The following is a 13,146-nucleotide window of genomic DNA, read 5'->3' on the forward strand; positions in this document are numbered from 1 at the left end:
ATTAATTATGCATTCCCGGGAAACAGGCCGTTTCTATGGTGGGCTGGCTCTCATTTTCCCACCACGCCATTACCTCACCGCTTCATTAAGCTGGCCACCATATTTAAAGTGCAGCCATGCGCACACTTCTGAGTGCTCCCAGCCCAGGACTGTCGCACGTAAGACAGGATGGCCCCGAAAGGCAAAAAGACTGCAGCCCCTTGCTTCAGTGATGCACCCTTCGAGTCCCTTCTGGACACCATGGAGACCCACCATGGTGTTCTCTACCCCCACTCTGGCCACAGGAGGGGCATCTGAATCACCAATCCAACATGGGAGGCAGTGGCAGCGGTGGTCAATGCCAATGCCGTGCAAAAGAGGACAGCCACCCAGTGCCGCTACAGGATGAATGGCCTCATCCACTCTGCCAGAGTAATTCACTCTTCTCATCACTCTCAACTCTCACACTCACAAACCCATCACACATCCACAGGGATCTCACACCTCAAGTGACAACACCATTAACTCTCACACACACCCTCACATCTCCATCAGGCTCATCCTCATGAGCTTGCTTCCTCGTCCTGACCCTGGCTCCACACACCGTACAAACAATCCATGCAGTGCCATGTTTCCTGCTCACAATCTCTCCCATCTGTTTCCATGCAGGAGAGGTTGCTGACATCAGAAGAGAAAGGTCTCAGACCAGGAGGGTGGAGTGGCTCACTCACTTTGAGGAGCGTGACATTGCACCAACTGGTGTGGACATGGACCATGCCTGCGGTGATGGTGAGGTCGGCAGCGAACATCCTCGTGAGGATCCTGCACCACATCATTCCTCTCTCAATGCAAATGTGAGTGCTCTCTCTCTCCTGCTTTTGACTCTGCTGCCATGCACTAATTAGCTCTACTTTGGTCCACAGGGAATTCTGCCAAGCGACCAACACCCACAGTCAGCCAGTTCCTCAGCTCCATCCATCATCCTCCAGCCAAGGGGACACCTCCTTCATTAAAGAGCTGGAAATAAGCAGCCTGGAAGACCCGTCACAGTGCTTATCCATATCCTGCACCAGCGCAGAGACACACACCTCAGTGGGACTGGGATCTAGAGCAGGCTCGGGTTCACAATCTGGTGGTCACCACATGGACATGTGTCCGCAGCAGGAGAAGGCAGGTTCGAGCAAGCTCCCCAGCACTTGGAAGACTCCTGGGGATCAAGCGTATGTGAGGTCCGAGTCAGATGAGGAGCCTCCAGATTCGGCCTTCCAACTTATCCTGGAGAATCAGCAGAAGGTGGGGAACATCATGCAGAGCTGTTGGAAGCCCTCAACCGAGTGGCACACGAATCGGGGGAGTGCATCCACCTGCTCTCTGATGAAGTGGTGCCCACATGTGCGTGTATGGAGATCTCCATGGGGAGGATGGCAGACAGCATGGAGGCCCTGGTCCAGCAGAACACAGAGATGTGTGGAGACCTGTATTCCAGCAAGGGAGTCATGGGTGAGTTCCTGCAGTGGCAACGTGAGAGGGAAACTTGCACCCCTCCAGGTGCTCCTTCCTCTCAAGGAGTCAGGCCGGGTCCCCTGGGGACCTGAAGTGAGGAGAGGAGCAGCAGCTGGACACCCCTGGGTCATCCACTCAGTGATCTCAGAGGCTGTCTGCTCCATCTGAGTCCCCTTTGCCTGTGGCCTCCTCAACTTCGTCCTCTGTCATCACAGAGGGAGCAGCTGGCCCACGAGTGATTCTGGAGGAAGAAGTGTGTGTGTGGCAAGGCCTTTCGGGGCCTCGTGCAAGCACACTCCCACGCATGTGGATCCTTCACCTATCAGACTCACCTCAATGTCCTGAGCATTGTTGCCTGCTGGGATTCGCTTTTAGTTGTCCAGCTGAGCTGACCTGCATCTCCGCCCACCCACTGATCGCACTCCTATGCAGCACCTGATCTCGCTCACCACAACTCTTGTTTCACCTTCAATTTGGACAGCATGGTCTCGATTCGGTTTTTTGTACGCTCCCCTATCTTTTCCACTCTCCCACTCACCCATTTTCTTTCCCCCATCACAGTTGACAGCACCCCCGCCACCGGCATCACCTTCCACCTTTTCTTTCAGGGATGTCCAGGTGAATGTACACAGAATCACAGAATCACAGAATCACACAATGCAGAAGAGGCCCTTCAGCCCATCGAGTCTGCACCAACACATGAGAAACCCCTGACCTACCTACTTAATCCCATTTACCATCACTTAGCCCATAGCCTTGAATGTTATGACATGCCAAGTACTCATCCAGGTACTTTTTAAAGGATGTGAGGCAACCCGCCTCCACCATCCTCCCAGGCCGCGCATTCTAGACCGTCACCACCCTCTGGGTAAAAAAGTTTTTCCTCACATCCCCCCTAAACCTCCTGCCCCTCACCTTGAACTTGTGTCCCCTCATGACTGACCCTTCAACTAAGGGGAACAGATGCTCCCTATCCACCCTGTCCATGCCCCTCATAACCTTGTACACCTCGATCAGGTCGCCCCTCAGTCTTCTCTGCTCCAACGAAAACAACCCAAATCTATCCAACCTCTCTTCATAATTTAAATGTTTCGTCCCAGGCAACATCCTGGTGAATCTCCTCTGTACCCCCTCCAGTGCAATCACATCCTTCCTATAATGTGGCAACCAGAACTGCACACAGTACTCCAGCTGTGGCCTCACCAAGGTTCTATACAACTCCAACATGACCTCCCTAGTTTTGCAATCTATGCCTTGATTGATAAAGGCAAGTGTCCCATATGCCTTTTTCACCATCCCACTAACATGCCCCTCTGCCTTCAGAGATCTATGGACACACACACGCCAAGATCCCTTTGTTCCTCAGAACTTCCTACTGTCATGCCGTTCATTGAATACTTCCTTGTCAAATTACTCCTTCCAAAGTGTAACGCCTCACACTTTTCAGGGTTAAATTCCATCTGCCACTTATCTGCCCATTTGACCATCCCGTCTATATCTTCTTGTAGCCTAAGACATTCAACCTCACTGTTAACCACCTAGCCAATCTTTGTATCATCTGCAAACTTACTAATCCTACCCCCTCCCAACATAATCATCTATGGTGTTTATATAAATGATGAATAATAGGGGACTGAGCACAGATCCCTGTGGTACGCCACTGGACACTGGTTTCCAGTTACTAAAGCAGCCTTCTGTCATCACCCTCTGTCTCCTACAACTAAGCCAATTTTGAATCCACCTTATCAAATTACCCTGTATTCCATGTGCATTTGCCTTCTTTATAAGTCTCCCATGTGAGACCTTGTCAAAGGCTTTGCTGAAATCCATATAAACTACATCAACTGCACTACCCTCATCTACACACCTGGTCACCTCCTCAAAAAATTCAATCAAATTTGTTAGGCATGACCTCCCTCTGACAAAGCCACGATGACTATTCCTGATCAAACCTTGCCTCTCCAAGTGGAGATAGATTCTCTCCTTCAGAATTTTCTCCAATAGTTTCCCTACCACTGACGTGAGACTCACTGGCCTGTAGTTCCCTGGCTTATCTCTACAAGCCTTCTTAAATAGCGGATTAGCTGTTCTGCAGTCCTCTGGCGCCTGCCCCGTGGCCAGAGAGGAATTAAAAATTTAGGTCCGAGCCCTTGCGATCTCCTCCCTTGCCTCCCTCAGCAGTCTAGGACACAAATCATCTGGACCTGGAGATTAGTCCACTTTTAAGCCTGCCAACACCTCCAATACCTTGTCACTCCCAATATCAATTTGCTCAAGAACCTTGCAGTTTCTCTCCCCGAGTTCCATACCTTCATCCTCATTCTCTTGGGTGATGACGGATGTGAAGTATTCGTTCAACACTCTAACGATGTCCTCTGGCTCCACCCATAGACTGCCCCCTTGGTCTCTAATGGGCCCTACTCTTTCTCTGGTTATCCTCTTCCCATTGATATACTTACAGAATATCTTTGGATTTTCCCGACTTTTATCAGCCAGAGCTTTCTCATTTCCCCTATTTGCTCTCCTAATTGCTTTCTTAAGCTCCACCCTGCACTTTCTGTACTCCACTAATATCTCCGCTGATTTGCTCCCCTTGTACCTGCTAAAAGCCTCTCTTTTCCTTCTCATCGTATCCTGAATATCTCTGGTCATCCATGGTTCTCTGGGCTTGTTACTCCTTCCTATCACCCTAGAGGGAACATGTTGAGCCCGTACCCTCCCCATTTCCTTTTTGAATGCCCCCCACTGCTCTTCTGTAGATTTCCCCACAAGTAGCTGTTCCCAGTCTACCTTGGCCAGATCCTGCCTTATTTTACTAAAATCCGCTCTCCCCCAATTCAAAACATTTTTTTGCAACTTGTTAATTTCTTTGTCCATAACAAGCTTAAATTGTACCATGTTGTGGTCGCTATCACTAAAATGATCCCCCACCACCACCTCAGCCACCTGTCTGGCTTCATTCCCCAGAATTAGGTCCAGCACTGCGCTGTCCCTTGTTGGACCCTCTACATATTGACCTAAAACGTTCTGCTGTACACATTTCAAGAAATCTACTCCATCCAAGCCCTTAACACTATGTCTATCCCAATTAATGTTGGGAAAGTTGAAATCGCCTAATATAATTACCCTATTGTTATTGTTTTTACACACCTCCGCAAATTGTGCACATATTTGCTCCTCAATTTCCCGCTGATTATCTGGGGGTCTACAATAAACACCTAACAATGTGGCTGCCCCTTTTTTATTCCTAAGCTCTACCCACAAAGCTTAATTCGATGCCCCTCCAAGATATCATCTCTCCTTACTGCAGTAACTGACTCCTTAACTAATAATGCAATGCCTCCTCCTCATTTACCCCCTCCCCTGTCTTGCCAAAGATTCTATATCCCGGAATGTTGAGCTGCCAATCCTGCCCCTCCCTCAACCACGTCTCTGTGATGGCTACTATATCACAATTCCACGTGTCAATCCTCACCCTTTACTCATCCGTTTTACCTGTAATACTCCTGGCATTAAAGTATAGGCCATCCAGCTTTGCCTTACTCCCTTGAAATTTAATGCAGCTGTACTCCCTCTGACTTGATTGTTTTACTGTATTATGATGTGTCCCTATTCTGCTAACATTCTGTGTCACCCCCCCTTGCCGAATTAGTTTAAACTCCTCCCAACAGCACTAGCAAACCTGTCCACAAGGATGTTAGTCCTGCTCTGGTTCAGATGTAGACTGTCCCGCTTGTATAGGTCCCACTTTCCACAGAAACGGTCCCAGTGATCCAGGAATCTAAAACCCTCCCTCCTGCACCAACTCTTAAGCCATGGATTCATCTGCACTATTCTCCTATTTCTGTGCTCACTAACACATGGCACTGGGAGCAATCCAGAGATCCAGAGGGGTTTTGCTTTTTAGTCTACTGCCTAACTCCCTGAATTCTTGATGCAAGACCTCATCCCTCTTTCTACCTATGTCATGGGTACCAACATGTACCATGACCTCTGCCTTATCACCCTCACCCTTCAGGATGCCCTGCAGTGACATCCTGGACCCTGGCCCCAGGGAGGCAACACACCATCCTGGACTCACGTTGACGGCCACAGTAGCACCTATCTGTTCCCCTGACTATAGAATCCTCTATTACTATTGCTCTTCCTCTCTTCCTCCCCTCCTGTACAGACAGGCTGCTTGTGGTGCCAGAAGCTTGGCTCTGTCCACACTCTCTGGAGGAATCAGTGCCCTCATCAGCCTCCAAAATGGAATACTGATTTGCAAGCGGGACCCCAGGGGACTCCTGAACTACCTGCCTGTTTCTCTTGGACTGCCTGGTGGTCACCCATTCCCTTCCTTCCTCAAGTCCCTTCAACTGCGGTGTGACCACCTCTCTAAAAGTGCTACCCATGATGCTCTCAGACTCGCGGATGCTCCACAGTGTCCCCAGCCGCCATTCCAGCTCTGAAACACGAGCTTCCAGGAGCTGCAGCTGGACACACTTCCTGCACACATGCTGGTCCCGGGCACTGGAAATGTTCCCGGCTTCCCATATGGAGCACGAGGAGCATACCATGGCTTTCAGCTCTCCTGCCATGACTTATCCTTTCCTTTCTGCAAATCCCACCCCCATCCACATTGACCTCCCCGGCCTCCTCCTTCCCACCCCCAGGGTCCGTGTCTGTCTCCTAGTCCCCACCAACCATCCTCACCATCCCTTCTACTGCTACTGTCGAACCCCCACCCTCCCACCCTACCCCCTCACTCTGCCCTCAGTCATTCTCACCATTTCTTCATATCACACCCACCCTTAGTTCGCTCCCCAGAAGGCATCCATGGACTCATCAGACCCCTCCCTTGCACATTCACCTGGACATTCCCATCGGACTCCTTCCCCCCTTGGAATCCTTTCCCCCTTTGATACTTCTTCCTTTCCCCTGGACTCCCCTGCTTGGTACTCCCTACCCCACCACCGACTCCACCCCTGCTTATCCTTCCCCCCTCCCGACTCTTTCCTCCAGCCTTACTTCTTCCTCCTTCTTCAGACAACCTTACTTTTTCCTCCACGTCTTCCACTCTCCCTGACTCCTTCCTCCACCCTTATTTCTTCCTCCAGCCTTATTCCTCCCCTCTCCGCACTCCTTCCTTCCCCTGGACTGCCTCCCCTCTCTGCACTTACTCATCCCCCCCCACCAGACTCCCTCCCCTCTCTACACTCTTTCCCCCCTCTGATCTGCTTCACTTACACCTTCCACCCCCCTTACATCTGCCTCCCCAGTTGCTATCTTCTCCTCTGTTACCCCCTCCTCCTCCTCCTGTACTCCTTTCCCCCCTCCCAACCTCACCCCATCCTGACACCTTCATTTTCCCCCCTCCAAACCTCACCCCATTCTGACACCTCTTCCTCTCCCAGTCAATCCTAGACCTTCCTCTTACAGCCCCTGGTACATCTTCCTTTCCGAAACACAGCTGGACCTTCCTCTCCGCCTCCCTCGACCACTGTCCGTTGCGAGCTGACCCTCAACGGTGACTTTCCAACTTCCGTGGGCTGCTTTGTGGCGGAGCCATGTCCATGAGAATCCCCCCTGCATGTCATGGACGTTCCTCCAGGTCCCTGTTGCTAACGGGTTCCAGCATCTTCTGCTCCTCGGACGTCCACTATGTGAACAAGGCCCTGGTGGGTAAGTCCTGACTCCTGCACGTCACAGTTGTCAAGACGTGTTCTGCACCAGTGTCCAATTACACCGACGTGGGGGGACGATCCAAGGGGAGGGAATTATTCCAGTGGGCTGGCCTTATAATGATAGGCAGACGTATTACAATGAGCTTCCCGAGGTCCGATGGCGGGGAACGTGGCCCACCATCGACGGGCTGAATGGACGATCACAAACTGGTTTCATGACGTTGTGAAACCGATTTTTGGCTTTCTCGCCATATTGGCCACTCACACCTCTGAGCACGCCCGATGCCAGTGATTGCGGACGATTCCGCCATTGTCTTCAGACCCAGTTACAAATTCCAATCCCTAGTCACCAACCCCATTCCTCTCCCTGGTTACTGTCCGAGGATGAACAGAGCATCCAAAAACCTTGGTGTCTTATTTGACGCCGAGCTGAAGTTCTGACAAAATATCTGCTCTAAGGCTGCCCACTTCTACTTCTGTAACATCGCTCATGTCTGCCTCTCCTTCAGTTCAATCTGCTGTTGAATCTCTCAGCTGTGCCCATGTTAGCTCTAGACTTGACTATTCCAATCCCCTGTGTTATAGAGTTGATCATCCAGACAACATTTAACTTTATTTATAAGGTGGCAGCAGCAACTATATGTGTGCATCCAACTCCATAACTAAAGAAAGAACTCTCTCCTAAGGGTTCCCCACGCTGCTAACTCATTGGTTTACACAGATCATGTGATCTTACATCACAGGGTTACTCTTAAAGCTACAGTCCTAATGCTTACCAAAACTATGGGCTGGATCTTCAGCTCGGCGTGCGGGCACGTGCCCGACACGCAGGAGCGTGAAGCAGCACGCGATGATGTCGGACGAGCGTCCCAATGTCATCGCGCACTCACGCGATATTTTGGCCGGCACGTGCGTGCGGGAATCAGCAGCACGCCTGCCGCTGTTAAGCCCATTAATAAATTAATTAAGCCGAATTTTTCCCTGCCCGGGTGGGCGAAAAGGCCAAGCAGCCTTTGGATTTTTGAGGAAACCTCATCCATGGGCAGGATGAGGCATCCGATGTTAATTAAAATTAAAATTGAAATTTTAAAATCTCATTTCTAACATGTCCCTGCTCCAGTGACAGAGTCACATGAGGGGACATGTGTTCCTTTTTTTAAAGGACTCTATTTCTCATGTGAAAAATCTTCAGCTCCCCGAGGCAGCTTTTTGTGAGCACAGCCGCGCGCAGGCACTGACTTCCGTGCTCGCCCTCCTCCCGCCCCCTCCACCCAGGAAGTGCTGAGCGTTTCAGTGCGCGATTCACGCGGGCTGACCGTTAATTGGCCAGCCAGCGTGAAATTGTGGTCAGGGCCTGATGGTGGGTGGCAGACCGTTGTGCGGCCACTCCCAGGCCTGCCCTCTGTGCCCACCTGACAAGGGGGAAATCCTCCACTATAATTCCTACATTCCATTAACTTTTCTGCACATTTCGTATTTACAAGGATATTTATCCCATGACACTACAATATTTACACAGGCCATGAAATTACAAGTTCAGTTTTTCAGGTGTTTTCTGATCCGGGTGGAACATCGTAGCTTCACAACTTCAGATGCTTTTGCAAGAAACACATTCTCTGGAACCACATTAACATCAGGTACCTCATTAGGCACAGGCAGTTCAGTGTCTTCCACTCTGACAGAGACATTAGACATGCCTATCCTTGGTTGAGCAACTTCAACAGGAACCACGGGTTCAGTAATGGTTAAAGTTGGAACATCATTTTGTTGGGGTATCTCCCTTCTTCTTAAATGATCCACATGCTTATGGATGATCTGGCCCTCCGCTTCTATGTGGTATGGTAATCGTCCAGTCACAGAGCTTACTTTACCAGGTAACCGCTTAGGTCCTCCACCGAAATTCCTTACATATATTGCCTCTCCAACAGTAAATTGTCACTCACGACTACGCAAATCAAGAGTCACTTTTTGGTTCCCTTGACCTTTTTCCAGCTTCCCCTCCAAATTGGGAAGTATCAGGCTTAGTCTTGTTTGAAGAAGGCGCCTCATCAGTAACTCTGCATCCTCTTCCTATGTGTCTTCTTCTTTCTACCACAGGATTTAGTCTCGGCCTTCTTTTTGACTTCACTGTTGGCCAAATTTCTCTTAGATTCAATCTTAACTTGTCTTAGTTCAGTAGTTGAGCCACCCAAGACTTCATTATCTGCTTGCATCTTGGAAAGTTCTAAGGCTTTTGCTTTCAAAGCCTCTTTAGCTTCATTCATCTGATTCTTCAGCTCTTCTGTCTTCTTCGTGTATCTGTTGGTTTCCTCCTGGAAACTTAAACATTGCTGTGCCTTCTCTGCCAACTGGTTCTTCAGTTTGTTCAGAGAGATGTTAAATTCTTTCTGTTTCACTTCGTAATTTTTCAGAGGTACAAACTTTGACCTGAGGGATTCCTGTAGTGTGCGAAGGTCTTTCAACAGGTTTTCCTTTTCTGTGTGAAACTCACTTGCTTCATCTTGAATTCTGTCATTCAGCAGGGTCTCCTTGGGTTTCTTCTGCTGTTCTTCCATGTCATTGTTTAAGACAGTCTTCATTTCTTCAGCTTGCTGAATGGCTATACACTCCTTTTTCATCCTGTTGCAGTCCTTGACCTCTCCAGGCTCTTTCTGAAGTATCCTGCCTTGTTCCTTTTCCAACTCAGGAACTCTTCCAGCCTCCTTTTGAAATCTCACTGGCCAATCAAGGTTTATTTCCCTCAACCAATTTCAACCTAGAAGGTTTGGTCCTCTACCTTCTAATATCATCACATGTAGCTGTGCTGATTGCTGTCTATAATGAACAGTTACTCTGGTGATACCTTTTACTTGGATTTCTTTGCCCATATACATTTTCAACTTGGCAGATGTTTGTTCTAAATGTAATTGTTGATCACCTTTATTTAAATATCTGAAAGTGTGTTCTCCTATTACAGCAGTAGAAGCATCCCTGTCTACTTCCATTTTTAAGGGTTTACCATTCACTTGCACTGTGACAATAATTGGCTCTGCCTTCCCAACTTTCATTTTGAATAATGAGTAAATATCAGAATTGGTTGTTTCTGGCTCTTCTATACTGTATACTTCACTGGGCTTTGATTGTTGTCTGGAAGCCTGTTTAAACCTAGCTTTGCAATGTTTCATCATGTGTCCACTTCTGTGACAAAATTGCCAATCGTTAGTAGTATGATTGTTTCAACGTCGATAAAACTTCATTTTCGACTTTGTTGCTAAGCTGTTTCCATCCAATTTTCAGTTAGCGGGGGCTGTTTCCTGCTTTGCGGCGGAGTCCCGGCTTTTTGTGCCACTTTCAATTGCTTGTTCCCGCCCAACCAGGAGAATGGCGCCATTTTGCACCCTTGAATTGCTTGTGAATCCCTTACAGCACTTTCCATCACCAGCACTATTTCTAATACTTTCCTAAAATCAAGATTCACTTCAGCCAGCAATCTACATTGAATAATGTCTTCCTGCACGCCACATACTAAACGATCCCTGAGCATGTCATTCAGGGTTTCGCCGAAATCACAATATTCCATTAGTTGTTTTAATTTCACTACATAGGTAGCAATAGTCTCCCCCAAAGCTCTGTTCCATGAATTGAACCTACACCTCTGCATTATGACTGAGGGCTTGGGTTGGCAATGTCCCTTAATGAGGTCTACTAATTCACTGAAGGTCTTTGAATCTGGGGCACTGGGAGCTGTCAAACTTTGAATTAAACTGAAGTTCTTGCTCCCACAAACACTCAGGAGAATAGCTCTCCTCTTTTCCTCCCCCGTGATTTTGTTGGCTTGAAAGTAGAACACATGACATTCTTTATATTGAGACCATTCATCTATGCCTGGTTCAAAAGGATAGATTCTGCCAAACTGTGACATCTTACATGAGTATATCTTCCTTTCTGAGGAATAATGAATTTAGATACTCAACATCGCTGCACGAGGTACAGCAATGGATCTGATTTATCCTCGTCGCCTGTCATAGAGTTGATCTTCCAGACAGCTTTTCTTAGTGGACACATTTAACTTTATTTACAAGACAGCAGCATCAACAACACACATGCATCCAACTCTATAACTGAAGAAAGCATCTCTCCTGGAGGTTCCCCATACTGCTACCTCATTGGTTTACACAGATCATGTGATCTTACATCACAGGATTATTCTTAAAGCTACAGTCCTAACATTTATCAAAACTATAATTACTACACCCTGCTGGCCAGAATCCCATTATCAATCCTCAGTAAACTTAATATGATCCAAAATTCTAACCCAAACTCACCATCTGTTCATCCATTACTTCTGAGCTTGTTGACCTACATTGGCTCTTTGTTTTCAAATCCTTCCATGACTTTGCCCTTCCCTATCTCTGTAATTTCCACCAGACCCACAACCCTATCTCTGTGACTAAGCTTTTGGTCACCTATACTCATGTGGTTTGATGTCAATGTTCGTCTGATAACACTCCTATGAAATGTCTTGGAATGTTTTAATGTTAAAAGCAGTATACAAATACAAGTTGCTGTTGTTTTTAACTGCATAAGGCTGGGACCTCCACTATCTGTTACCTAGGTACACCATTTCCCAGCCAGTCTTCTGGCTTGAAATTTCAGCCCAAAGGCCTCAGTGTGTGGCTGACACTATGTGTTTTCACAGGCTAACACTTAAGGGCCCTGCTCTGGATTTTGGTTTTCATATATAAGCATTGCTGATGACTTACATTGAAAGAATGGCTCGCTAACATCAAATCAGAGGGCTTTTAAATGGCTGCGCTGTCCTTCTGGAGTTAAATGGGGCATTTATTCTTCAATTCCTCTTTCAGGAACCACATAGTGTTACACAGGAATAGGACTTGATAAGAGCAATATGTATCATGGGCAATTTGATTAGTTTATCAATGCCATCTCACTCTTGAGATGTATTATTGTTAAGTACACACTCTGCAGTCTGTTATTCTGTATAATAGATGTAAACTCACCTTTGTTTATGATTCAACACTTTCCTTTTTTCTACGACTTGTGACTGAATAACAGAACTTGAACAGACGTGTTAGTGCAGCATGTGATTGGAATAGTGGTGAAATCGGGATTTCACTGCATGTTACAGAGTAATATCAGAGCTTCTATAGTACTTATAATATCACACAATGCACCTTTGTTGCTGGTACAGCGACTGTGCTTTGAAAGAACTACACTTACAAAATGTTCTTTATGGCATTTAAGTGCAATTTGTCAGCCCAGTTCCCAGAATGACCTCTGGCTTTGCCACTTAATGTTCCTGCTGAACAAAGCTCTGTGGGTCATAGTGACTCCAGACACAGGAACTGCCTTTAGGAAAAATCCAAAAATACACAATGAAAATTGCTGAGAGTGCATAAAAGATAAAGATTGATTGAGCAAAGTTATTACCATAACATTAAAACTGGGACTTTAAAATACCTTAAATGCGGCGATTGACTTATTACTTGGTACCAATAGAATGCTTTAAATTAAATCCATTTGAAGTGCAAAACCCATTCCATGTGGAAGGTTTCATTACAGTCCAATGATTGCTTCAGAAGATACGCTCCTGTTAGCTATGGGTGCACAGTGCAAGACGGACCTCTGCAGCAATTGCAAATCCCAAGAGGCAGATTGATCAACTCTGCCATTCATCTAGCTGCAATGGAAGGAATAACCCAACTTTCGGTCAAAGACAGGAGGGTAAATTTACTCGAAGATTCCTCTGCTCCACTGCTGTAACTGCAATGGAAGGGCAATGGAAACATGGGTTACATGTGTAAGCAGGGTTCCTTTGGCACATCTGGCAATGGTATGGTGGTGGAATGGGAGAAAGTATGACGGAATTCATGGTTGCACAGAAAGTAGCAACAAACCTGTGTAACCTATAATGAATTGCAGTACTGGACAATGTACAACACAAGAGATTTGAGATTGTGACGAAAGCCATTTATATTTAGTTTTGACCTGGTGGCTG

This window comes from Cetorhinus maximus, chromosome 5 (assembly GCF_964194155.1).
Source record: "Cetorhinus maximus chromosome 5, sCetMax3.hap1.1, whole genome shotgun sequence".
Taxonomy (NCBI): Eukaryota; Metazoa; Chordata; class Chondrichthyes; order Lamniformes; family Cetorhinidae; genus Cetorhinus; species Cetorhinus maximus.